The sequence below is a fragment of the Schistocerca nitens genome, chromosome 3, assembly GCF_023898315.1.
Source record: "Schistocerca nitens isolate TAMUIC-IGC-003100 chromosome 3, iqSchNite1.1, whole genome shotgun sequence".
Classification (NCBI taxonomy): domain Eukaryota; kingdom Metazoa; phylum Arthropoda; class Insecta; order Orthoptera; family Acrididae; genus Schistocerca; species Schistocerca nitens.
Window position 1 is genome coordinate 135,769,479 of NC_064616.1, and position 27,562 is coordinate 135,797,040.

Here is a 27,562-nt window from a genome sequence, read left to right on the forward strand (position 1 = left end):
AACCGCCAAAAGAAACTGAGGTTAAACTTAAATCAAAACCTATGTCTGTTGATGGAACTGTAAATCCAGTCAACAGTTCAAGTGTAAATATGCATGAAAGTAGTAATGTTAAAGTGAAATATGAAGTATTGTCTCCTGGCAGTAGTGTAAAAAGGGGCAATGATTTAATAATAGAGACCCCTGTAGTAAAGCAGAAATTAGAAATTGTAAATTTATTGGATGATAGTTTATCTGATGAGTTAAAAACGAAACAGTCATCAGACATAGTAGATTTTAAAAAGGATAAGTTAGATATGACTGATCAATCAGAAGTTTCATTTAGTTTTGATGATTCTGGTGTTGGAGCTAGTTTTTCGTCACCTGAGTGTGAAAAGAAACCAGCTAGTGAGCAACCCAGAGATACTGGGGCTGTTGATTTAAATGTTATATTACAAGCAATAGCTGCCAGTAATGCAAAAATGACAGCTGAATTAAAGTCTGAAATAAGTGAACAGGTCGAAAGTAGTAATGCTGAATTAAAGTCTGAAATAAGTGAACAGGTCAAAAGCAGTAATGCTGAATTAAAGTCTGAAATAAGTGAACAGGTCAAAAGCGGTAGTGCTGAATTAAAGTCTGAAATTGTGGCCAGCCAAACAAATTTTAATAAACGGTTGGAGGTAATGGACGATACCTTCAAGGCTGGTTGCAATAAGTTGAAAGAGGATCTAGACAGTTTGAATTATAAAATTGATTACAATCATGAGGATATTAAGAAAAAGGTTGCTCAACAATTTTCTGAAGTGTATAAAACAGTAAAATCCGAAGTTGCTGAGGTTCGCAAAGACTTCCAAATGGAAGATGCGAAGTTGGAGCACAAGTTAACAGAAAAGATCGAGGCGGAATCTGAACTGTGCTCAGGTAGATTTAAAGATGTTAATATAAAAGTAAACATATGTCATTTAGAAGTAGACGCAATCAAAACTGATACTACTCAAATTGTGCAAAGAGTAGATAATGTTGAAATGAAAGTAGAAAATGTTAGTACTAACATTGCTAACATTGAGAGTAAAGTAGCTTCAGTAACTTCTGGTAATGGTAGTATACAACAAGTTGTAGCTGCAAACGCCGCTTTTATCGGGTGTCGGCAGTTCTTGCGGTTCCATCCAGATAAAAATATCCACCCGCTAGATTTCTGGAACGATTTTGAAGATGTGATTCCCCCAACTTGGTCTGAACGAGAGAAAATCTCATTTATTAGAAGCCATTTAGCAGGTGACGCCATGCGTTGGTCAGCTGATGTTATGTTGAAGTGTAAAACATTAGCAGAATTTAAAACGGCTTTCATTAATGAGTATTGGTCTAGCCATAAGCAAAATGAAGTGTTGATAGAATTTTGGAGTGGAAAACGCTTCAATGCAGGCAAGGAATCTATTAAAGAGTTTGCTAGGTCATGGATCTCACGTTTGTCACATTTGGGCGAAAAGCTAAAACCGGAAATGATTATACTAGGTCTTGAAGCCAAACTGCCATGGGATTGGCAAACTAGAATTATATCTGCCCCTAGAGACAATCTGGATCGTTTCATTGAGTATCTGGAACGTGTAGAACGTGTTGCTGCCAATGAGGAGCAAGCACATAATAACAGAAATGCTAATAACAATAGTAGTAATTTTAGGAACGAGCAAAATGGCAATGTAAACATCAGAACAGTAGGTGTTCGCCATCCTAAGAGAGGTAGGAACTGGAGAAATGATTATCAGAACCAACAATGGCATCCAAATGATAATAATTTTGTTCCAAACAAAATTATGCAGGTAAAACCACAGTACGGAAAGCAATGCTGTGCCAGTTAACTATAATATAAATAAAGGAAACAGTAGAAGGCACAGGCAGGAAAACTAGTTCCCGTCTATGAGGATACTGGCACTCACCAGGCGGTTACTTTTCCTAAGCCAGTAATTCCAATAATTGGTAAGACAGATCAGAATACTCAAACTGAACATGTGGATGAAGAGTCGGTAGCACCTAAGAATACAACAGAAATATTAGATCACTCACAGTATTTGATAGATACCGTGTTAGAGACGCTTTCTAAGTGGGAAGAGAAAGAGAAGGCGCAGCAGTGTAACGATAGGGAGAAGCTACAAAATACTGAATTTTCAGGTGAAGAAGCAGAAGAAATTCATGCTTATATTTACGATGAGGATAATGTGCTCTTATCTAAAGTGCCTGTGCAGGATGTTGATAATGTACTAATAGATTTAGTACAGGAGATAAGTGAGAATGTAGAGGGTAGCCTGTTGGGGGTCGATGAACCCAGTAGCTGTGACCAGTTGTCACTTGAGAAGGAACCCGACGATAATGGTGAAAGTGGTTTAGCTGTAACTAGTGTTATGCCCGGTCTGGAGGCGCAGAATCGCTCAGACTACAGTAATTTGGGTTATGTTCAGCAAACTAAATGTAATGAAGTCGTGCGGTGTTTCGATTTGAAATTAATAGACCGACTGGAAAGGCAGCTGAAAATGTAATTCAGGGAACCCCTACACACTTTGACCTAAATGTAATGAAGACAGATGTCGATCACTTTAGTTGGAGACAAATCCAAAAGGAACTATTGAATGAGTTTGAGGAACCACCTGTGCAACCTAGAATAAGCCACCCTATAATAATAGTGAATATGTTGGGTATCAATGTACGTTGTCTCTTAGACAGTGGAAGTGAGGTGAGTGCGATATCTCAGTCCATCTTTGATGCATTACCTGGTAAAGACCAGCTTACAGTAATGAGGGTATCAGGACTAAGAATAATTGGTGCTACTGGCAAGGTGTCAAAAACGGTAAAGCAGGAAGCTTTGCAGCCCTTTAACATTAATGGTAATTTAATTGATCATCCATGTTTAATTGTAAACAATCTCAGTACTGAAGTTTTAATTGGCATAGATTTCTTGTCAAAATATCAGAGTGTTGTTGACTTTGAAAGAAGCCAGTTAAAAATGGTCTTGCCAATAACTGTAGTAATTACAGTACCTTTTAGTGATAAACATGTAGTAACTAATGATGACAATTGGGAGCTGCCTATACGAGTTCTGAAAAATAGGAGATATTGGGACGAAGGTGTTAAACTTTGTAAAAATAAGCTGAACACAGAAGAAGAAGAAGCAATTATTTTAGACAAAATAGAAGGTAAATTGCAGGTAATCGATAAAATTTCAGCTAATCAGAAGGAAGAACAGAGACAGGTTCTGAAAAGACATCATAAAGTATTTTCAGATCGACGTGGCGTGGTCAAAGGTTATGAATGAATGCTGTAGGGAGGAGGTTGTTCTAGAACCTCTACACAGTGTGGCAGCTGTGCAGTCCCAGCTGTGTGAGATCTTCTTTCCATTTCAGGTATCACTCACTCTTCATCTTTCCTATCTACAAAAATTTCGACCCCTTCTTTCCAACACAAAATTTTCCGGTATGGTTATCAAGCCAATAATAAACCAATGAATTCTGTAGGGAGGAGTTTGTTCTGTAACCTCTACACAGTGTGGCAGCTGTGCAGTCCCAGCTGTGTGAGATCTTCTTTCCTTTTCAGGTCTCACTCATTCTTCATCTTTTCTATCCACCTAAAATTTCGACCCCTTCTTTCCAACACATTAAATTTTCCGTTATGGTTATCAACCCAATAATTAACCAATGAATGCTGTAGGGAGGAGGTTGTTCTGTAACCTCTACACAGTGTGGCATCTGTGCAGTCCCAGCTGTGTGAGATCTTCTTTCCATTTCAGGTCTCACTCATTCTTCATCTTTCCTATCCACCTAAAATTTCGACCTCTTCTCTCCAAAAAAAAAAAAAAAAAAAAAAACATTTTCTGAAACCAATGAATGCTGTAGGGAGGAGGTTGTTCTGTAACCTCTACACAGTGTGGCAGCTGTGCAGTCCCAGCTGTGTGAGATCTTCTTTCCATTTCGGGTCTCACTCATTCTTCATCTTTCCTATCCACCAAAGTTTTGACTCCTTCTTTGCAATATAAAAATTTTCTGTCATGGCTATCGAACCATGAGTTCTGTAACCATTCTATCCACCAATTAGTGAAGAAAATACCTAATGTGACAAACCTAATAGTGACATAAACAATAGAGAAGTATGACGTAATTAAGATACAAATGTATTTGAGTAACAATTATGTATAGAACCATGGTAATATTATAAGTACAAAGTTGTTGTTTTCTTGGAGATGGTCCCACAATAGTAATTTAAAAAGATATACGAATTCGTGTACAAGCAGGATCTGAAGTGGCAGTGAAACCTATTGTATGCTGCAGAGCTAACTAATTAATAGTAAAAGAGATTGCTTAGTGTTATGAAAAAATATGCAGACAACTTGTAAGAATAAACTCACCTTGTGTAGCAAAGAATGGCAGTGTAATAGAATTGAGCAGTGTTTGTGGTTGAGACGTGAAGGACACGTCCCTGAAGTATTTATAAGGTTGGAGCTGGCCATTATTTTGGTGTAGTGTGTGACAGGACACACCTACACGTATTGAGGTTATGAGTTGGAGGCGTGAATGCAACCATAGGTACCCTTATGTTCGATGAGACAGAGCAGCTCATGGTGTCCTATAGGTTTAAGGAATTTAGCATTACGCTCGTCCATAATTACTTGATGCACGTTAGTGGTAGGTCGAGAGAGACTACCTGTGGTTTCAGCGTCCGATCGAGTGGAAATGGATTGCCACGTGAGCAAACTGATCAGCTGCAATACACTATGGATATGAAATAAATGTGCTATCCTATGCTTTAAATGTTAATAGAGTGAGTATTACTTATGTTCATACACTAGCAAAGTAAATAAGTAACATAATGACAGACGTGAAACATTATTGATAGCTCAGCATAGATACACTGCAAAGTAAGTAAATACATAATTGCAGATGCGGAACTGACACAGCAGCAGAGGACCAATAAGTGGATTTAGTAGTCAACTAAACGTAGTGTGTTTTGAACACTCAGAACTGTACTATTACCAAAAGTTACTCACAGGTACAAAGAAGCTGAGTAAATAACCACTAATCAAAAATACTCATACTATCTCTAAGAATAAGGTAATCAAAGATGAGTCAGTTAAGTAAATGAAATAAAAATGTATCAAGAATGTACCGAGCATTGGTTCAGTGTTCCGGCCCAGAAATAATATATTGAAATTAAATAGGATTTATGATTGTATGCCTTGAGCATAAATTTTCTCTAGTACGTGACTAACGGCGTTTTGAGCCATTTGTTTACCGATTTTATGACAGTTAAGTAACCGTGAGAGTAAAACTGAAAAAGTTCTGTTAACTTTGTTCCAGCAACATATTGAAGGATAAAATGTATATATCCCCATTTCATTGTGACCCACCCTTAGATGTTAAGTGAACAGAGTCTGAGGCACTCTTTTTGTTTGTTCTACAGGACAAACCAGATAATGGCAGCCTGGTAGCTGCGTGAAAGCGTGGAGTGACTTGGACACAACTCACAGTGGCCCCTCCCCTTTCCCCATGTAATTTAGAGTGAACGTGAAGGACGCACACCATAGCAACTTCCCCTCCTCTACCCTTGTGAATGGAAGTGTAGGACGCCAGCCAAAGCGGCTACAACCACATGTGTAAAAATGATTTGTGAAATTTTTTTTCAGGTTTAGAAAAGACTGCTAAGAGATAATCATCTGTTTATGTATCATGTTATTTTCTTTGAATTTTTGTATGTAAAAATGTATTTAATGGATTTAAGATTTTCATAATTTTACATATTCTTATGTGTTTGTTTGTCTAAGGCAATATGTATGCCAAAGTGTTTCATTGATTTTGCTTGGATTTTGAAAGATATTGTTGCTTAAGAGGCAGTGAACATGCCTGCATTTAAATAAGTAAAGTAGGTTATCAGTTTTCTTCTAATATTTATATATGTTTACAATTCAATTTTAAATTTCATAGGAAGTTAAGCTGTACTCTTGCTTCCCTTTTTGTAATTAAATTTTTTTTCGTTCATTAACATTCAAAAACAAAAAATTTAAGTAGAGGGTGATGTAGGGAAGCAGCCTACTCACGCCGTAGTAAATTCACATCAGTCTTTCCATTGTGTGCCAGCCAGTCCGCTGTAACTAGCTCTCACGTCATAAATGTTGCGCAATACTTTAAAAATCAAATAAATAACCTAAAATGTTTCTAGCATGTCAGGAGAAATACTAAATTAATATGTGTTGAATATCAGTTCGATAACTTTAGCCATTTTCGAAATTTGGAAGTTTTTCTGTAAAAATCATTGGCGCAACAGAAAAGAGCTAGAGACTTCAAAATTTGTAATCCGATTCCTTTTTCATAAATATTTAATAGAAACAGTCTTCTGGATCTCACAATTTAAGATTTTAGTTGAAATTCAATATTTTCTGGTTTTTGTCTTAAAACTTAAGGAAGCAAGATAGATTAAGTAGGCTAATAAATAAGGCTAGGATGTTTATATTTAAGTAGGTTAGAGATCCGCTATAACTATGAAGATGTGAGAAGTTTCATTTGAATACCTATAAAACTATAGCGATAGCGTATCTCGAAAGGGCCAGTTCGGAGCTCGTCTACTGCGTGCAGTGTAATTATATTAATTCTCTCGCCCAAAATATGTAACTTAGCCACGTCAAAATTTTATTATCAATACTTACCTGCGTGCTAAATGCACATTTAAATTAAGAGCTTCATCGGACATCAGCAAGAGAAGCTATGATTTATTCAGTAACTTAAAGTGGTGCATTACTAGCCCAGCAGCTAGTCGGGAGAGCCGATTTCATCAGGCGTTCCCTTAGCCGTCCGCACCACGGCTTTATATATAAGAACGCTGCGCGAGGAAGAAAGGCCCCAGTTCTCTCCAGACGCTGAATAGCACGCTATCTGTGTCGGGAGTCGCGTCCCGTCGGTATCATTGCTACAAACAGCCTCAGATGCCGTATTAAGTTACTCGGGATACGCGTAACCATGAAATCATTTTCGAGTGAAGTGTTAATTCTGGGATGACTTTAATTATCGATCTTCAGTTTGCGTATTGTCGTATTTTCACGTGCCGCCGCGGGACAAACATTCTACCATTACTTAGCGTGGCGTTTGATGAACCTAATCATCAAATTATGGCGAGCATTCACTTAAACATTTAATTTGGACATTTATAGTTGCATCAGCGCATTAGACTCTGAACTGCTCTGTTAGTTAGATTGTGTGGATTCTTCTGTTTTCATCTGTGACTTTCAGAATACAGAACTTTTTTTTAGAAAATCGTTTTTGATTATAAATCCCGCACAATCTTCTAATTCCTCAGAGCTATAAGCTGTAACTATAAGTGTATTCTCAGATGAAGTGGGCACTAGGAATTCTAATTACAGGCTTCACGTTTTGCTAATCACTTTCTGGTAGCCAATATTGTAGTTAGAGAGCCAGTGTTGAGAACGGCGAAAGACAGCATAAACAACAGCATAAATAATAGGAACATTTTTAACAACAATAATTCCATCTGCCGCCCCACACATGTACATGTTTATCTTGGATTCAGTGCGGAGCGAGATGTTTGCATAATGGCTCACCATCGTTAGCACAGCTAAAAGGTTGTCAGTGTTATATTGACCTCTCATGCCTATCTAAATAACAGTTAAGTCTTGCTTTGGACGCGCCATAGAAATCTCTTGCAATGCTTTCAGAAACCGTTTACGAAAATAGCTCAGAATAACACCGAATGTATTCTTCCTCATAGTCCTAACGAGGCACCCCGTCCATCACGTGTTACCCTTCCTGGAACTCACCACTAAAAGCCTTCATCAAGTATGTACATGCTTGCGAAAACACCATTACTCATAAAAGCATTCTTGTTATTTGGAAAGAGAGACGGTGGTTGCATCAAGCCCTTCAAGAAAATAGTGACATTCCTTAAAGGCTTCTCACTGGCTGTCCATTCAAATGAAGCTCTCTCATTGGTCGCCTTGGTCTATATATAAACCCACAACAAACCTCTATTGTCCACAGTCCGCTGCTGTTCGCCTTGTAGTGCGTATCTTCATCTATGTTTGTGTGTGTGTGTGTGTGTGCGTGTGTGTGGTAGCAGGAGCAATGATTCATGGTATAGTGGCAAGAGGCGTAGTGTTCTGGAGACGTGATTGCCAAAATAGTAAATAATCTGTATTTTGCGTGTAAATTTTCGTGTGTATGTTAAATTCGCCTTATTAATTCCGTCTCCTTGTTATTGTACAACCCCAGGATTTTATCTTGGAGTGTGAGGAGAGACGGGAATGGGCTGGGCCGTGGCAGACTCTAAAGTCCAGCCTCCTGTGTTGGTTCCACAGCCAGGATTGCCATGTGGGTATAATTTTCGTTGTAATTCGTTCTTGTATAGTATCGAATCAAAATTTTCTTATTTCATACTTGTTTTTTCGGTTTAGATATCTCGTTTTTGTTGTTGTAGGTGACACAGACCAATTGCAACATGCCGATTCTGACGAGGACTGTAACGTCGCGAGGCAATGCGTAATAGAATTTATTGCACTACTTTGCAGTACGGCTCGTAGCTTCAGAGCCGTTGGCGGTGACAGAAACAGCCGTTTGTATCTTAACGTGACTCATTCGCACCTGTCGCTAGCCTAGCCGTGGGAAGTGGTACCTGTGTCAATTTGAGCGACAGAATATTCAAGCCCCTAAGAATCTAAATAAACTATATTAAATATTATTCAGTTTAGTTAAAAGTCAATATACTGCCCTTTGTTATTAAAAAGAAGATTGTGTAAAAATCTCAGCTTTCTAGCTGGCATACTTTTAGAGTTATGGAAAATTACCTAAAACATCCCAAACCGACACTTGTAAGATTAAAGTCAGTTAGGATTCATAACAGTTTGTCTTTTAGTATCATTTGGAATCATTACTGAAGTTCACAAAATGGCAGAACAATTTATTTAGATTTTCATAATAAAAAACTTTAACTTCTTATCATTTTCCGTAACACAAAATTTAGATAAGATCATTATTTAGTTAATATGCTGTTGTGTGAGTAAATAAGAATGAGTGAGAGTGTGTATGTGGGACATACGTAAAGATTCAATATTATATGATGTGCAGCATTATGTAACTGTGTCTTGGGAAAGCTGTGTTTTCTCCACCTTGCTGATGACATATGTCCAAGGGTACTTGCTTTTGTAAGAAGAAAGCGAGAATAGTCGTTTAAAGAGTAATAGTCTTCTACAGTTATTTCAAGATTAGTTTTCTTTTCGTTTGGTTTTGTTAAACATTTTATTAATATTTACATGATGAAGTGACATAAATGCATCTGTGAATAATGATTGGCATAGGACAGTTTTAGCGTGAAAATGGTCTCGAAGTATAGTTTTGATTGGCTGGTAATTTTGAACAACCAATCAGAGTTAAGCATTTCCCGTGCATTGGAAGTAATTATAGGCTCTGGAAGGAGCGGAATTAGTGAGTCGCTTGTCAGCTACCGGACGTGCTGGCCATGTTGAACGCTTCCGTCTTTATTACGTGTAAAATGAAGAAATAATTGGCTTCTCGCGTCCAGATTGTGGGCCTTAATAGCAGTTGCATTTACGGACAGTTTTGTGAAGTTTGGAAGTTTCTGGATTGTTTTGTAGGAAAGACAACCGCTTGTGAACTTTTGGCCTTTGTAAAATTCCCTGAGTCATGTTTCATATTCGTCCATGCAATATTTGGCGAGCAATTTCTTTATTAGGTATCCACTGAAAAAGGACCGAATGTGAAGCACGTATATTGTAGCAGAGTAATGACTGTAAATCGCGTGATAATTCGGGTTGGATTTAAGTGCATTCCTGGCTGTCTTGTGTGTGTACTGGGTTGTCTGAACTGTGACCTGAGGACAGTGATATTATTCGTTAATTAAATACGGGCTGATGGCAAGTTCTATTTGGAACGTAAAGAAATAAAAGAACTTATTGCAGAATTTTGACATTTTTCTAAAGAGATGAAGCAATCTCCCTCCACCCGAAAATTGTTATAAGATATTACAGGATAGCTTACTACCAGAGTTTACACGGAATTTTCAAAGTATTCAAGGTGTTTTTCTTCAACGCTGCTTTTAACTCCATCTGAACACTATCTACGTATTCAGAGAAACGAGCTAGTGATCAAAGGCCGTACTGAGGGAGGTGGAACTTTTGTATTGCACAGTACGACGAGAGACTGTGATCAAACAATTACGCCACAATTCTAACCCGCCCCGCCGCAGGATAACGACATGACTGAATGGGTCAGAAAAAGGGCCACTGAACTAGAGGAGGAGGAAAGGTGCCGTGATCTGGCCCTGTTAGATGATGATGATGACTTCTTTGAGGATGTGGTGGGGTCGCCCGATGAAGTTTTAATGCCTTGGAGCCAGAGCAAGAAAAGTAATTATTCCCTCCGCTTATAACCTGGTGAGCCTCAGTATTCTTCCTTTCACTGCGCCAGCAGCACTAAGCAATGTAATTAACCTTTATTTTTTATCACTTCTTCTACAGCAGTCGCGTCTCCGCAGCCACAACACAGTGTGTAGTGAATACTCATGGTGCTAAACCTTATTTCTCCCCAAAGAGGCGTACGTAAGGCACGCATCACCTATGAGGGCGCCACTAGTGGAGGCCGTTACCGCAGCATCACCGCTCTGGCGTCCGTGGGCCGAACAACGTGCCACCACCCCTCCAGTTACCTGGTCCAGTCTGCAGCAGCAGCAACAGCAGCATCAGGAACCATCACCGGAACCCGCCTGTTCCCATCGGTCTGACCCGGTAGCACTTCAGCATCCTCCTCCGACATCATCATCACCATCATCATCATCATCATATCAGCCCCATCAGAATCGGCGTAAACGCAAGGTATTTGTGCCTCGGCGCATATCTGCTTGCTCCTCCCCAGCGCCATCATCAATGCGGTGGACGTAGAATAGCATAAACAGTAATAGAGAAGATCGATCCTCTGCCTAGTTACCAGTTGTCTCCCATCCTTTTAGTGGAGGACATCATGTCAGTGATACCACACCGCAGTCAGAATACTCGGTGACTGCAGACGATTTTGACTAGCAAATTTCGTTCATGAGGATTGAGAACCCAGTAAGAAGGTACCGTGACCCTATCGGTTTTCTAAGGGCATGTCTTCCTGTCGTTGAAATGGAGCTCCTCATGGTAGTCAATGATCTGAGGTATCCCGCCATTAAATGCAGTGCGGTGCTCTGCATTGAACTATCATACCCCCCTAAAGTTGAGTCTGGTGTTGAAGAGACAACTCTACATTATCTCTGGGAGGGGGGGGGGGGGAATGGCGTGATAATGCGGAGCACGTGTCGCCGAGTGGTTTCGTAAATCCAACTTGAGTGCTATACTAGTCGGGTTTTCCGAGATAGAGGTCAGAGGGTCAGCTAAAGCACTCAGCCGAATACTGCACCTGGACATCCATACACATGTCTATGGTCTGGTAGGACAGACAAGCTATGCAGAGCTACATAAAGCTATAACTAACAAGAGGACATGCAATAATGTAAAAAACAAACAGTATCAGGCTTGTTTTCCATGGTCAATCCTGGCTTACAAGAGAAATTAGAACTGCAGAGCTCTTCTTGAGCGTCCTAGTACATACCATGTAGGTGAAAATATTTGTGGATTTCCCCATCAAGATCCAGGACGTACCTAAATTTGAGGCACAGAATAAGGGAATAACTGTTCATGTTTATGGCCTGGAGAAGAAAAGAAAGTCAGATGATCAATACAAGCACATTGTTTTTTGGCCCTCCATTTCTCAAAATTTGCCTGTGAGCATCAGCTGCATGTAAACATGCTGCTCTCGTCTGAAGGTGGTAATTGTCACTATATTTCGATCAAAGAGATGTCCCGACTCTTTTCCTCCCAACTATCAACTGATCATCGTGTAAAGCATATTTGCTTAAGGTGCCTGAATTATTTCTCCTCAGACAAGTTATTAGCGACGCATCTAGTAGACTGTGCTTCCAACGACCCGGTACATGTTATTATGCCTGCTGAGGAAAAGAAATTCACAAAGTTTAAGAATACCCACCACCAGTAGTGATGTACGTTTGTAGTGTGTGCCGACTTTGAATGCCTTGTCACTCCTGTGACCCTACAGCTGCACATATTACCTTTACAGAAAAACACGTATAATATGCGGGAGAGTACCAAACTGTATCATCCTAAAATTCCAAACTTAAATGCTACAAACCTTATGTCGTTGATAATACTGTGGTTTGGTGCTCACTAAGCCCTAAAAACTTTTGTGGGCGGTTGATACACTTTACAGCGACAACGTTCCCATGACCAAAACGAAGGTCAATGAAGATCTGAAGACCATTGTCATCTCAAGGCGAAGTTCGAAGTTCGGTGGAGCAGCTCACAATGCAATTTGATGTACCAAATAACAAGGCACATAACCGTTTTCTTTCATAATTGAAGTGGGTATCACACTCATTTTCTAGTTGAGCACTTGGCTCATTTCAGCTTGGAGAAAGATCAGGTCAGTGTCCAACCTGAGAGCGTCGAGAAATACATTTCTTTCTCCAAACGAATGACACCAGGAATTACTCTCCGCTTCCTTGATATACTACATTTTATGTAGGTGCCACTTTGAAACTCTACCTGGGAAAGATATGCATATCACTCATGCTTCATTTCCCGATGAGGAAAAGTTTCAGCATGTGACAAGGAAGGGAGTTTTCCCATATAAGTACGTGGATAGTACGGGGAAACTCATCGAAATCAGGCTACCTGACATAACTGCAATCTCCAGCAGCCTTACAGGCGGTGCCATAACGGATGCAGAGTATGAGCATGCCATGAATGTCTGGCGGGAATTCAACATCTTCACTTTAGGAGAGTACGCATGGCTGTACGTGGACACAGATGTGCGCTTGCTTGCGGACGTTTTCGAGAAATTCCGGAGTCTATACGTGACCACATATTTTCTGGATACTGACTTTTATCACACGGCATCTGAGTTGTCTTGGGACTCAGTTTTCAAGAAAACCAAGTGCGTCATTGAATTACCTACCAATGCTGACACACTTTTATTCTTTGAGTGAGGATTTCGTGGGGGACTTTGCCAATGTGTCCATAGACGCACAAAGGAAAATAACCCACAGATGGGTGAGAGGCTCCACGCATCCATTGATTCGAATTGCATAATGTAGCTGTATGTAAATAACTTATACAGGCACACCATGCACCGATTTGTGAATTTCGATGGGTGCCCGAACGCGAATGCAAGGGATTAGGTGGAAAAATCATGGGAGGTATGTCAGCTGATTCTGATGTAGGGTATGTGGTGGAGGCAGAACTCACATACCCTATTAGTTCGCACGATGAGCTCGCCGATTTGCTGTTGTGTCCAGAACAACTAGTTCTGCGGGGCAGCTCCACGCCAAAACTGATGACAAAGCTGGGGAATAAGCTGAAACACATTATTCATTATTTTAATTTCCAACAGTGTCTCAGCTTGGGGAAGGATCAGGTTGCAATCACCCTGGCTATCTCCATCGAGCAGTCTCCCTGGTTGAAGGAGTATATTGATTTGAATATGAGACAGGGAGCGTGTGGCATTGAGAAAGATTTTTAAAAATTAATGAATAATTCAATTTTCGATAAAACAATGGAGAATTTGAGGGAACGACGTGAAATTTTGAATTGAACCGAATGAGATGGGCGTGATGGCGTAGAAAAATTCATTGCCAGACGAAATTTAAAGCTGGTCACCATATTCAGTAAGAACTTTTTTGCTGTGGAGATAGCGAGGACCACAGTAGAGTTTACAAAACCTTTTCATATGGGACTGTGCATACTACACCTATCCAAACTCCACATGTACCGCTTTCATTATGAGTTTGCAAAAACTCATTTCGGAGGCTCTAAATTACTTCATATAGATAGTAATGGGGTACCATGGTGATGAATTCGACACATCCTCATACACGGCCGATAATCCTTAAAGTATTGGTCCACAGGACTAGAAAGTTACCGGCCTCATGAAGGACGAGGTGAATGGATCGCCAATTGTGGAGGTTCTAGGTCTGCGATTAAAAGTGTATGCATGTCGCACATTGGAAGGTGTCACCCATAAGGTGGGCTACGTGTGTGCGTCTTACGGCATCAAGAGCCCACTCTATTGAAGACTATTTGAGGTACCTGTACAGCGGTGCTGCACCACCACTGTCACATATGGTATTGCAGACCAGTATTCGTTGGAGGGAACACAAGGTGTACACTGTGATGCAGTCTAAAATCGGAGTGTCGTTTCTCGACGATAAAAGGGCCGTTTCTGATGACAGCATTGAAAGTCTCCCATGCTCTCTTGTAGCAAAAGAATGGTTGGGGGACTCTGATTCAGTGGAGCACCTTGGCTATTGGGGCTGTTGAAATTAGATTCTATGTGTGCACAGGCCATCAGAATAGCTGTAAAAGCTATACTACTAGGACTGTGGAATTTAGTTGTAATAAGGAAAGTATCTCCACATTAGTTTTTAGAGTAGACTTATGTTAAAAAAATTCCGACCAGTACTACTGTCATAGAGTGTAAGTTAAAAGTATCTCTGCATTGGAACAGCAGAGTCAATTTGTACCTCAAGAATACTATATCGTACCTCAAAAACTATGTTCAACTTTAAGAATTATATTATACTTCAAGAACTATATTATACACTCCTGGAAATTGAAATAAGAACACCGTGAATTCATTGTCCCAGGAAGGGGAAACTTTATTGACACATTCCTGGGGTCAGATACATCACATGATCACACTGACAGAACCACAGGCACATAGACACAGGCAACACAGCATGCAAAATGTCGGCACTAGTACAGTGTATATCCACCTTTCGCAGCAATGCAGGCTGCTATTCTCCCATGGAGACGATCGTAGAGATGCTGGATGTAGTCCTGTGGAACGGCTTGCCATGCCATTTCCACCTGGCGCCTCAGTTGGACCAGCGTTCGTGCTGGACGTGCAGACCGCGTGAGACGACGCTTCATCCAGTCCCAAACATGCTCAATGGGGGACAGATCCGGAGATCTTGCTGGCCAGGGTAGTTGACTTACACCTTCTAGAGCACGTTGGGTGGCACGGGATACATGCGGACGTGCATTGTCCTGTTGGAACAGCAAGTTCCCTTGCCGGTCTAGCAATGGTAGAACGATGGGTTCGATGACGGTTTGGATGTACCGTGCACTATTCAGTGTCCCCTCGACGATCACCAGTGGTGTACGGCCAGTGTAGGAGATCGCTCCCCACACCATGATGCTGGGTGTTGGCCCTGTGTGCCTCGTTCGTATGCAGTCCTGATTGTGGCGCTCACCTGCACGGCACCAAACACGCATACGACCATCATTGGCACCAAGGCAGAAGCGACTCTCATCGCTGAAGACGACACGTCTCCATTCGTCCCTCCATTCACGCCTGTCGCGACACCACTGGAGGCGGGCTGCACGATGTTGGGGCGTGAGCGGAAGACGGCCTAACGGTGTGCGGGACCGTAGCCCAGCTTCATGGAGACGGTTGCGAATGGTCCTCGCCGATACCCCAGGAGCAACAGTGTCCCTAATTTGCTGGGAAGTGGCGGTGCGGTCCCCTACGGCACTGCGTAGGATCCTACGGTCTTGGAGTGCATCCGTGCGTCGCTGCGGTCCGGTCCCAGGTCGACGGGCACGTGCACCTTCCGCCGACCACTGGCGACAACATCGATGTACTGTGGAGACCTCACGCCCCACGTGTTGAGCAATTCGGCGGTACGTCCACCCGGCCTCCCGCATGCCCACTATACGCCCTCGCTCAAAGTCCGTCAACTGCACATACGGTTCACGTCCACGCTGTCGCGGCATGCTACCAGTGTTAAAGGCTGCGATGGAGCTCCGTATGCCACGGCAAACTGGCTGACACTGACGGCGGCGGTGCACAAATGCTGCGCAGCTAGCGCCATTCGACGGCCAACACCGCGGTTCCTGGTGTGTCCGCTGTGCTGTGCGTGTGATCATTGCTTGTACAGCCCTCTCGCAGTGTCCGGAGCAAGTATGGTGGGTCTGACACACCGGTGTCAATGTGTTCTTTTTTCCATTTCCAGGAGTGTATTTGTGTGAATTGAAGAAACGAAGAAAAAAAATCGTCACCATATGTCTTTCTTGTTGTTTAAATAACCTATCCCTTATCGCATTATGTATGTATCTGTATATAAAGGCTGTGCAGGTCACAAACTACATTAGTTTTGCTGAAGTTGAGTGTTCTTAAGGCGGTGAAGTTTAAGATGGAAGATAACAAAATATATAGAATGGTTGCATGGAATTAGGCCTGTACTGCAGCACGAAACGGCTTATGGGGGAAGGAGACATGTGACTGAGTCCACTTTCAAGGATATAGAGCAAAAATTATATTTACTGTGCTTGAACTACAGGCATGGCATGTGGTTAAAACTGTACACTGTCAAAGTGGGAACAGGGTTGAAAAAATGAACATAGAAGCTGTGTGGTAAAAATTCATTTATTTCCCATCCAACTTAAAAGTAATTTTACTTTTCCGTAAGCAGACACAGCAACACTATTTTCTCACTTCTTCTTCTTCTACTTCTTCTTCTTCTTCTTCTTGAGGCGATGGAGAGCAGGACAACGGTGTAATTCCAGGTCTTGAATAGAAGCAAACTTGAAGACTCGACGCATCCAGTAGATCTTCTTCTTCCTCTTTTCGTAGATGTTGGTGTCTGTGTGGTCGAATAATTGCTGTGACGTCACCATATTTTTATAGGGTATGCCAGGATCATTCCAGTGAAATCGATGGTGGAATTGTGTTAACCATTTTGCACACTTCCGTGTCTTAGCACACTTGACATACTTGAAAGAACACGGTGATGCAGTGTTTGCTGATAATGTCTCTAATATTCCCGCATCTTCTTATTACGCTAGAAATTCTGGTACGATTTTTTTTTTCGTAATTTAATTGAAAGCTTTGTTGCTTTAGTAAAAATAAAATTGGTTCTTTTTGTCGTGACAGAATAAATTACTATTAATCACACCAGATTTGTCGGAGAACAGCAGCAACATGTGTAATTGATCCAGCTTTAAGAAATGCTATTACCTTTTAGCGGAAAATTCGTGCGGTACTCTCCGACGTTAGAAAAGTCGTGGTGTTCCGTTCGGAGCAGGAGGCGGCTGTCTTTTCTCATTCGCGATGTCGAAAATTACTAAAAAATGAACAGAAATTTTTTTTTTTTCGGAGGAAGATCGCGCGGAGAAAACAGACAGAAGTTACATGAAAGAAACCTAAGGGACCAACTAATTGGATTTGTACGAACATATAAACGGAACTGAAAGAACTTGGAATAAACACTATAGCGATGTCGTCACGACAGCCTCCTGTTCCGATAGAACACACGCTGGATCATAAGCTGCATAAATCTTTTAAACAGAAAAGATTATCACAAGTATAATTAATGAAAATAAGGTTGAGAGATTTTCTTTGAAATTAAATAAACTTCAAGGCTTCAAGTATTATATTATGAAACGGAAACTTACATTAACATGGCCACCCATTGTGGCGGTGGAGCGAATTTTCATGATACACATTCTCACTTGTTTGTGGCTACATATATTTTTAATCACTTAAACTCTTAAATTTACAATAAAATTATTATATCAGTATGGAGCACAATACTTTTGCGTCCGACTCGCAACACATTCACAGAAGAACAGCTAGAGAGCGGCGCGGCTCCCTGCAGAAGTAAAAATTGGCAATTGTTATTTATAAACATAGGTGCATCGTTTTTCTTCTCTGATCGATAGCAGCGTATAACAGTTTATAGCTATCGTGATATTCTGCGCTTTTCAGGAGCGCGGCAAAGATATCTGGCTACAACATTCATTGGTATATGTTAAAAGTTCGCACATACTGACGCGAATACGGAAAAAAAACTTTTACATGTTAAAAAATCGCAGTGATAAAGGCTGTAATGTCACAATGCCTCCCATGTGAGGCATGATGATTCCGGAAGGATCATCAGGACTCACATGTAGTTACTGTGTTTTATCATCTGTTTACTTTCGTTCTAACATAAAATTGGAATGAGTTTGTCATCTAGTTATTTTATGCTTCCAGTACAGTTATGAAAACAAATAGTCTTTCAGTGTCTTTTGTGCACTTTGGCACTTCTCTCAGTTCATTTTAAGGTGTCCTTGCACTGTCATCTTAATTGCTGTTACTGTGAAACAAAATATGGCAAAAAACAATCTTAAGTCTAACACACACAAAGATGAATGAATAATACTCTATATAGAAAACAAAACATGTCAGTGGACAAACATTGAAATAATTACTTAAACAGTCCTCTAAAATTGTCTGTGACCTGTTTGGTCTCGTAATGTTTTTTTTTTTTCATTAGATTCTTTCATAATGTCGTTGTTAATCAGGACGTTTCACTTGACACTACACTGAACACTTTTATTTGTCACGCACTCACTTAACCGGAGTCTGCAACGTCTATTCTCGTTCGGTGAGCGGCGTCGTCCGAGAGGTCATGACCCTGGGTAGCGTCTTTTTTTTTTTGTGTTCGCTCGTGTTGCCTCTCTAAGTGTCTCGCATCAAGCGTCATGTCGTTTACATGCAAATAAACAGAAAGAAACCTGTGTTAGGTTCGTGCTATAATGTAGACTTACAGGTAAAGGTTTTATAGGATTCTGGACAGGATTGATAACCTTCCCTTCCAGTTAACGTTTCAGTGCTCAGTAATGCCTTTGTCTTTATTTAACTATCTATCGCAAATATCCGACGTGACTGATTAAATGGAAATTAATTTGAAGCTAAGACTTCTCTTTTTACAGAATAAATAAAGTTCATAATTAAGTTTCACTGTGATAGCTTTAGCAATGTCTCTTGCGTGGTTGTGAGACGGAAAACATTCTGAGGTCAATGACACGCCTCCACAGCGCGCGCGTCGGTTGTGTTTCAAATGTTAATTGTTGAGTCCAACTGCAAGCAGCTCCGCGCTGTTGCCGGTTACTAGTCCAGTGCAACACGCGCTCGTGTATGCTCGTATGAGGTTTAACGTGTGTCACTCGCGCTCTGCTAAAATGAGAACACGCGGAAAACACACGTCTAGTGTCCTTTCTCCATCGTCGATCGGCGTATCGAAAACTTGGGTAGAAAATACCACCGTCTGTTTCGAGGATTTCACACGACAGTCCCTGCGACCTGCCATGCTGCTTACACACAGGTAAGTGAAGCCAACGTTTTACATATAGTTTGCAAAATGCTTTGCTGTGATCGCTGTCACTACCTGCACTTGCGTGTACACATGTCACTGCACACGTATTTTGTACACTTTATCACTCGCATTTTGTTTAGAACGTCTTAGAGTGTCTGCAAATTCACATCTCCCATCTCACATTGTGATTTCAAAGTTCACAGTTCAAGTTACTCACAGGTAAATACATTACAAGATTAAACAATGTCCATAAATTACATACATACATACATACATTTCTTAAGTTTGCTTACAGTCACAAAATTCTGTTAACCTTTTCAGTCACGCCACGCCGGATTAGCGTATTGAATACCACTACTTGTGCATCAAGGCACGATTATTTCGGTTATTCTCTCTCCCTTTTACAAAGGTAAAAATTTTTTTTAAACAAATCTTTTAAGCAGCTTGTTATTTCGTTTCTCTTCAAAATTTAGTGTCACTGTTTATGTAGAGCACAGATTGAACAAATTCTGTCTCTACTGGTCGAGCATACTCATGCATTTCTCTCCGGCAGATTCATGCTTCATAAAGTTACTGGCTGCAAGTACTACTCGCGGAATGTATTATAATCTCTCAAACATTGCTACTCGCGATACGCGATTAGAACAAAACTTTCGCTAACGGATCTCTCCCACAAATTTCGTTTCCACTTCAACCGTCTAAAGAGCACTCAGATGAGCCTGTCAAATTCTAATCCTCACTTTTTTTAATGGGATAGGGTGGGGAAGTGGAAGAGGAGAGGATCAAATATGAACATAAATATACTATATACATATACAAATTCTAGCACAACTACACTAGGATATTTTTGTGACCTTAGATGCATGACATGCGTCACGTGCGCCTTCAAGTGGCTATTCTTTAATCTAATATCAGATCTTAGTTTTATTATTATAATGTGAGTCATATCTGGTGACAGCTTTCTAGTTTCTCACGCTTCCTTCTGGGCGCTTGTCGGGCTTGGCTGTGAAATAACTAATTACTTTAGTGCATCTTACATGTTTAAAGAAGAAACGTTTACCATCAGGAATACTTCAGACTTGTCAGTACGACGTATATGTTTCCATGTAGTGGCACTCTCGACTACATGACCTAACAGCTGTTGTAAAACAGAATAAAGGAAATGCTTTGTTGCTTAGCTATTAAATCTTTATGAGGCTTACTGTTCGTAGATGATACTTTGAATCTGAGATTGAATCTCCTGAAAACTATCAAATACTACGTGATACTCTCTCTCTCTGTTATTTACTGCTTTTGACAGTTCAAACACTTGGCTACACAAATCTGTTTAATTCTAAAGATCGCGCTAACAAAAGGTATAGTTCATGGCGGTGTTACAATAACGCACAGTTTACACGCAATAGGCTGTACTCTGTACACTTAAAGACTAACATTCCATCTTGAGGGCTGAAAAAGAAATTGCTTAACCTAATATTTCACATACATATATATTCATTGGAGTTGGAAGGTGGCAATCTGCTACTTCCTTCCGTATCTCCTTTCACCAATAACGGCATTCCTCAATGCCAACAGCCAACTTGGACTGCTTACACCTATGACTAACTTAAAACTAACTGAGAATCTGTCCTCTCAAATGGAATGTGCTTTCTTTTTCGTACGCCATAATAAATCAAATCTTCAATTACCTCCATAGTTTTTTTCGCCAAAGTGTGAGTACTCGTATTGGTGTGTTTGAATACTGAGGTGTTTCACAGGTTAAACCTTAGGCTAATGTTCCTTTGCTTGTTACTTTGCCTCGTTATACTTCTTGAGATCCTGGTGGTGATACAATCCTTTAATTCTGCCAGATGCCGGATCCGCTATTAGATAACATCCTGTATGTGGTTTTCTAATTACTACAAATGGTCCGTCGTACAATAGCCTCCATTTCCGATTTCTTTTCAACAACTTCGATGGCTTAAAATGTGTCCGTAAAAGCACCTTTTCATTAATATCATATGTAAGAGCCTTAGATACTTTCTTGTCATAAGACTTCTTGCGTAGATTCGCCTGTACAGCTAAGGATACCAATGCTTGCCTTTAGTTTTCCGCTTTCTTGTGATGCGACTGATTTGATTCTTCTGTCACATCACTTGACCATTCTCGCTGGTTTTTTACCCATTGTGTGTGTTGATTTGTATCAAACCCTTGTCGGTACTGCACTTGGTTACCAGGCTGAAAAATCGGTACATTACTTGCCTGCGTAAAATATACCGGTGGATTGTATTGTTTTCTTGGTTTATTGTTATTGTATCTAAAGTCCTGTTGTGGTGGCGTGTACTGTTGTTGTTGCATGAATGGTTGTTGCTGAGGCGTGTATTGCTGTTGTTGCTGGTGTTGTGGCTGCCCATAGGGTTGTGGTGGAGGTAGCTGACCTCCGCAATTTTGATTGTTGCAACGTTTACCCTTGTATTTGTTCCCATTCTGGTAGAAGTTACTACCGTTATTGTTTGATTGGTATGGGGCATTCCCGTAATACTGTTGTTGCGTGTTGTATATTGGATTGTACCGTTGGTTGCCGTAATGCTTGTTTTTGTGTTTACCATTACGGTAACCATTGTTTCGGCCTCTATTGCGGTTATTGTGCTGTTTGTTTCCGTATTGTGTTTCGTGTGAACCATTTCCATTACTACCGTTTCCATTCGAATACGTGCCTGCGTTGTTGTTCTTACGGTTAGCATTCGCACGCGCGTCTTCGTGTATAAGATCGAGCGAATCAAGGACGGATAAAAATGCATCCTGATCTTCCTCTGAAACGTTCACTAATTTTTCGCGTATGGAAATGGGTAGTTTTGACTTAAGAATCATAATAACATCTTTTGTTGTTATGGGAGTGTCCCAATATTGTATCTTTCTCAAGTACTTTTCAAAGTACCGGCGAAGTCCGCCACTGTTCGAATGGAAAGGTTCGGCGTTGTAGACCTCTTTGCGTAGGCGTTGCTAAACACCTGCGCTCCAAAATTTGCTTAAAAAGTTCTTCTCAAACTCGCTAAATGTTTTGCACTTATCAACCATCTCGGTTCCCCATATAGCACTTTCTCCTTGTATGTATCCGGTAATGAATTGTATTCTCTGTTTGTCATTCCAGGCTGCTGGAAAAACTCCTGAAAAGTTCTTTAGGAAAACGACTGGATGAATATTTCGCTTTTCCGGTTGGAATGGTTGAAAAACTCTGTGTTTCAATACACTCTCCTCTTTCATGAGGGTTGTGAGTGTCAATTGTTCAGTGTTGTTGTTCTGTGAATCGTTAAATTCATTTTTCAGTCGCGGTATGTACTGTGGTGTGTTGTGTTGTTGTGTTGTCTGGTATTGATGTTCATCTGGCTCAGAAGGTAGTGAGTGTTTCCCGTTACTCTGGTTATCATACTGTAGTGTTTGAATTTGCTGTTTCAGGTCGGATATCTCATCTGTTACTTGCTTCCGCCATTCCGGCAAATCCCGGGTAAACACTCGTCTAATTTGGCCTAGTTCATTACAAACAGTGTCTCCTGAACTGCCGGGTGCAGATAACATGTCTAAGGTTGCGGATTTAACAACATCTTTCAAGTCACGTGTAACCTTCTCCTCAACAAGCTTCTCTTGTACATCAATCCATTCTTTGTAATGTTCGGTAAGTGCTTTAGTGTGCGAAGCAACACTACTGTTAACTCTTTCCTCAATAGCTCGGTCCGAAATGTCATTCGCCATTACACTTACTTTTGATTCTACAGTGGCTACCGCTGTCGCTAACTCGTCTACCTGTCGTGCAACTGTTTTATACGCAAGTTTTACCGAATCGGTTTCTTTGCGACACGCTTCGATTTGAGTTGTGAGATTCTGACCAATGTTATCAATTTTGTTATTCAGAGTGCTTATCTGTGTTGTCAAAGTGGTTACTTGATCCGTGACGTCACCCTTAACCGAATCTATCTGTGCCGTGACGTCACCCTTAACCGAATCTATCTGTGCTGTGACGTCACCCTTAACCGAATCTATCTGTGCTGTGAGAGAGCCTACTTGCGCAGTGAGGGTACCTACTTTCGCATCAATGATGGTATTTACGTCATTCCTAACTGAGTCAATCTGTGTTGTCATATCCGTTTTCAACTCTGATAAAAACTTGTCTCTGTCTTTCTCACGTTGTTCGCGATCACGTCTGTCTAGTATCAATTCCTGTAACATTTTGACAATGTCAACTGATACCGTTATCGGTGAGGTGGGTGTTTCCTGCTGAGTGTCGTCCACGTTAGCTATCTCTTGTCTGTCGTCTGTCCTGGCCGTCGTTCCGCGTGAGCGGAGTCGGTAATGTTTGTTAACAGTGCCGTCGCTTTCGTCTGCAGAGTTCGCGCTCGATTGTCCGTCCGCCATAATGAAATTCAACTATTGCCAACTTAAAATGGGTACTGCCAACTGAAATTCTGATTGTCAATTATTCTTGCCGCGCAAGTTAAAGTCGCGGCGCGTTCGTCAATTGTCTAATGTTACGTGGGTAATAAATGACACACGTCTGTAGCAAAAAGACAAGATGGAGTCAACGCCGTTGAAACAATTGATTGCCAACGCTGTTACACAGAAAAGACTGAAATGGCATCCATCTTGAACTGACACGAGAATACTAACTACAGTATAAAACAAATAAGCCAAGCAAAAGGTTACAGAAAATGTTCAAATATTTACGTAGAAAAAAAAGTGGTTTTTTTTTTACGTTCAGATACAGAAAGGATAGAGTGAGGTCGAATTTGAAGGTCAATGAGCTACTCTTTAGACAGAACTATGGCAAACGAAAATTTGGTACTCACTCGGCGTTGTCTTCAAAACTGCAAATCTGCGTCTTATTAAATCCCAAGATATTTGTGTAAATACCGCGTCCTTCAAGATTGCGTATATTTATTGCTCATCCGTAATTTTATGCAGCATTGGGTTCCAAAGAGCGATACATGAAATAAGACAAATCATATATTAGTACCGTGACACTTTCAATATTTTAGTCAAGTCCCTGTTCGGGCGCCAGATCTGGTATGATTTTTTTTTTTTTTTGTAATTTAATTGAAAGCTTTGTTGCTTTAGTAAAAATAAAATTGGTTCTTTTTGTCGTGACAGAATAAATTACTATTAATCACACCAGATTTGTCGGAGAACAGCAGCAACATGTGTAATTGATCCAGCTTTAAGAAATGCTATTACCTTTTAGCGGAAAATTCGTGCGGTACTCTCCGACGTTAGAAAAGTCGTGGTGTTCCGTTCGGAGCAGGAGGCGGCTGTCTTTTCTCATTCGCGATGTCGAAAATTACTAAAAAATGAACAGAAATTTTTTTTTTCGGAGGAAGATCGCGCGGAGAAAACAGACAGAAGTTACATGAAAGAAACCTAAGGGACCAACTAATTGGATTTGTACGAACATATAAACGGAACTGAAAGAACTTGGAATAAACACTATAGCGATGTCGTCACGACAGCCGCCTGTTCCGTCAGAACACACGCTGGATCATAAGCTGCATAAATCTTTTAAACAGAAAGGATTATCACAAGTATAATTAATGAAAATAAGGTTGAGAGATTTTCTTTGAAATTAAATAAACTTCAAGGCTTCAAGTATTATATTATGAAACGGAAACTTACATTAACATGGCCACCCATTGTGGCGGTGGAGCGAATTTTCATGATACACATTCTCACTTGTTTGTGGCTACATATATTTTTAATCACTTAAACTCTTAAATTTACAATAAAATTATTATATCAGTATGGAGCACAATACTTTTGCGTCCGACTCGCAACACATTCACAGAAGAACAGCTAGAGAGCGGCGCGGCTCTCTGCAGAAGTAAAAATTGGCAATTGTTATTTATAAACATAGGTGCATCGTTTTTCTTCTCTGATCGATAGCAGCGTATAACAGTTTATAGCTATCGTGATATTCTGCGCTTTTCAGGAGCGCGGCAAAGATATCTGGCTACAACATTCATTGGTATATGTTAAAAGTTCGCACATACTGACGCGAATACGGAAAAAAAACTTTTACATGTTAAAAAATCGCAGTGATAAAGGCTGTAATGTCACAAAATGCAACGTATTTAAGTATGAACTGTCTACGCTCACCATCATAGTAACCCTGGGCGTCTGCTATTATGTTCACGCCTTGAGTTGCCATTGTGGAATGCTCTAGGTATGGCGCAGCACCTGTTCATTTATACAGCTCGTTGAACAACATCGGTGAGCGGGAAGCAGTTGATCATACAGTCATGCAGAACTAGAGCATACACGGCAGTGTGTTCCGGAAATCCTAAATCCTGCTTCATTTTTCCATGCATGGTTTTATCAACTGCAAACACTTATGCGTTGACCTATACCAATATCCTTTCTTCTCTGTATCGACTTAGCCTTATCAGCTAAATCCTATCTGCAATCTGACGACTTGAGAGATCTTTATTTGCAGTGTATGCAATTTCATGTTCCATACACGCTTCGTCAAGCAGATTAACTTGCTTATCACATTGTGTCAAGCGTCTCTGAAGCTTTGTTCCAGGTCCACAGTAGTTACATCCCAAAACGTGTAGTTCCACTGGCAGTTTGTGTAGAATAACACCACCTCCTCTAACGTGTCTCCTAGCATGCATGTTATATTACTGCCGTAGTTGTGGAGTGTGAGCCCCCATTATGCAGCAAATTGTTAGCATCAATCCTTCAATAAATGAGTTCTAGTATTCGTTCTTTGCGCCTTTGAAACTGTAAATATCTCTGCTGACCAGTTCAGTAGGTATGATTTCTCAAATGCTGTGTAGTGGCACCACCGGTTAAGATGGGAATGGGTTAGCTTTGGTGCAATATTTCGGAGTGCACAAGTTACAGACAGGCGTCGGCCTGTTGACAGTAAGTTATACTATCAGCGGTTGCTAACTTGAATGGAGGCCACAGGGCCGTAGACCCACCAAAAAGAGTAAATTCAGCAGTGTGCATGGCGTAAGTTACAAGTAAAAGAGGCCCACTGGCTCGATCCAGGTGTTATGAGTACATGATTCAGAGCAGCGCATTAGGAAAACAGAGGCGCATAGCCGAGTACCAATAGGCGCCGGTTCACTAACAAGGCATCAAGTGTGACAGCTCTCCTGGATGGCGGAGCATGTCACACCACAGGCTACTTGCAGCAGCAGATGGGGCGCCTGCATTCCAGTTCGTGGCAGGTCGCTGGTTCGACCCTCTGAGGGCAACGCACGCTCTGCAGCCAGCCAGCGGCAGGTCACGCCACAGCTCCCTACAGCGGGCAGTCTTGTTGGCTCCCAACACACGTCAGAAGCATTCCAAAGCGAGGGTAGCAGATTCAGATGCCGGGTCATGGGCACTTGTTATCGCTGCGATCTTAGCCACGCCAGCGAGCAACCGTGCCATGCCATGGGCCGCCTTGCAGCTCTCACAGGCAGTGCTGGGGAGGCATTGACATAGACCACTGAGTCAACTGCCGGCACAGCCTGACATCCCCACAACTCGGCGGCCGTACAAGGCCAGCACACCGTAGGGCGTTGCACAGGTCACTGAGGCAGCCATTCTTCACGAAGCCGTTTTGCAGACAGCAAAGTGGTGTCCTCGACACTGTGGGACCCGATGACACAGTCCGAGAGGAACGGGGGCACTGTAGCTGAAAACTATAAATCACTTGGGAAATTCGGACGAGCTTTAATACAGCGCATCCTGACAGCCCATAATCGCCCAATATACCGTCTACATTTGGTGTCAGAAAGCGGGCATCATCTGTACTGTACGACATTCCAGCTCACCACCTACATTACAGTCACGAAATGTGGTGAGTGTTGACCAATTTTTCTTTTTGAGTGTTGGACGTTTTCTTTCTTTCTTTTTTTTTTTTTTTTGTTTCGAGTATGGCTCCTGGCAGGCCATTTTAGATGTTTCGTGGAGGCATTTTTTTGTCAGAATAAGTGTTAGTGTGTTTGGGAGCAGTAAGATGTTGTTTTTCATGCCAGTTGATTACTTTAGTATTAGTGTATGATGATACTGAGTATGATGACACAGAGCTGTAGAAAGTCAGTTTATTCTTGTACTGAAATGTTTTGTTTTGAGACTAACTTGGAATGAAAGCAACACAATGGGTGAGTCAGGGACGCAAGGTGTGTTGGAACCAGAAGCGATACAGATTTTGTTGTAAAAGGTATCACAATTGACGGTGGAGAATATGCAGTTGATAAGTGAATTAACATCTAGAAGTGAGTGGGAAACTGCATCGGATCAGTCGTTTTTGCCTAGGGTGCCACAGCAGGAGATTGATCCAGCCACCACGAGTTTGGTTATTCTGTTTTCTGGCAAGACATCTGAGGATGTG